This window comes from Chinchilla lanigera, unplaced genomic scaffold (genome assembly GCF_000276665.1).
Source record: "Chinchilla lanigera isolate Chin_1 unplaced genomic scaffold, ChiLan1.0 scaffold00071, whole genome shotgun sequence".
Lineage (NCBI taxonomy): Eukaryota > Metazoa > Chordata > Mammalia > Rodentia > Chinchillidae > Chinchilla > Chinchilla lanigera.
The window spans coordinates 3,662,987-3,664,377 of NW_004955472.1; the positions used below are offsets into that span (position 1 = coordinate 3,662,987).

The window sequence follows — 1,391 nt, forward strand, 5'->3', positions numbered from 1 at the left end:
GAGGTATGTGAGTATGTGATCTGGAAGTTTTAAATAGGTATGGGAAGAATATTTAATGACAGATGAAAATATTCACTTCATATCGACAAGTAAAAGTACAACATTATACAACAAAAAGCACAGAACGACCAGTTTTGTGAATAGTTTACGCACATTTATGTAAGGAAAAACCTCAGAAAGCTATTATGTGTAGTTCATAGCAGGCCTATGGTAATATTTACTGAAATTATGGATGAATAAGCAAATGACTAAATCGATTTTAATAATGATTTTCTTGGGTACAGCCAGTCTGCATGCGGGAGCAGGAGGCGGCCGGCCAGTGACTTGGCCTTCCCAGCTGAGTAAGAGGACTCAGGGGGCCCCTCGCCACCCCCTGAAAGCCCGCAGCAGTAAGAATCTCGATAAATCGATATGTCTCTAGATGATATTGTCAAACTGAATCTAAAGGAAGGAAAGAAGCAGATTTCTCCAAGACTAAGTAGAAGACTCCAACAAAGTAGCGCCAGGAAATTCAGGAGGGGAGTGCGGTCTGAATCCAGCACAATTTTAATTTTGGTAAAACTGGCCCGAGCTGAGGAGGACAAGTGATGCCTGGGAAGGGATGTCCTCATGGAGTTATCCCTGGTCTTGCAACTAGAAAAGCAGTTAGGATTTGAAAAGGAGTTAGTCCTGAGAACTATCCACCTCTAAGTGACAAGAACATAGAATGATATTTTCCAGTGTCAAAAAGGAAAGCAAACCTCCTGAGACAAAATGAAGTGTAAAGGAAACCAGCTGCAGTTCTCAAGAGACCTAACCAGTCAAACAGAAAAAATAACAATTGAGCTAATTTTACCAGGAGTGGAAATAAATTGAATCATCATAAAGACATGCGTCAGGCAGCTTCTCTTTTCCAAGAGACCAGAGGTTCAGGCCCAGTTGAACACAGAACAACTGCTAGAGGACGAGGTAGCAGAGAGAACTGGACAGTGGCGTCCTCCACCATGGATGGAGGGATTCTGACCATCCGTGGACAGTCCTGGAGCCCGGCAGTACCCTGTCACCCAGACACACAATGTACTCTACTGCTCTACCCTCATTCCTGACAAAATGGAGCAGTCTGATGGAAAGAAATTTCCTGTGTAGGTGACCCTACACAGACTACAGTGTTGGGACACAGACAGGGCTGACTTTCAATGAATAATACTGATGGGACAAGGTGGAATAATCCTGATGGGACAAAGAGCCACGCTCACCTACGACAAAGGAGAAAGCCGCTTTGACACTGTGGGGTAGGTCCCAAGTCAGAGGAGCTTTTGAATGATGACCCTGTTTGAAAAGTTGAGTTGCTTGAAGAATTCATCACAGAAATTCAAGAAACTTGGCCTTAAAATATTCACAAGGCTAAATAA

General features: G+C 43.4%; 1 pseudogene; it reads left to right on the forward strand.

The window, feature by feature from the left end:
• Positions 1-265: 265 nt before the first annotated feature.
• Positions 266-1,002, forward strand: LOC102017767 (annotated as a pseudogene).
• Positions 1,003-1,391: the final 389 nt, after the last annotated feature.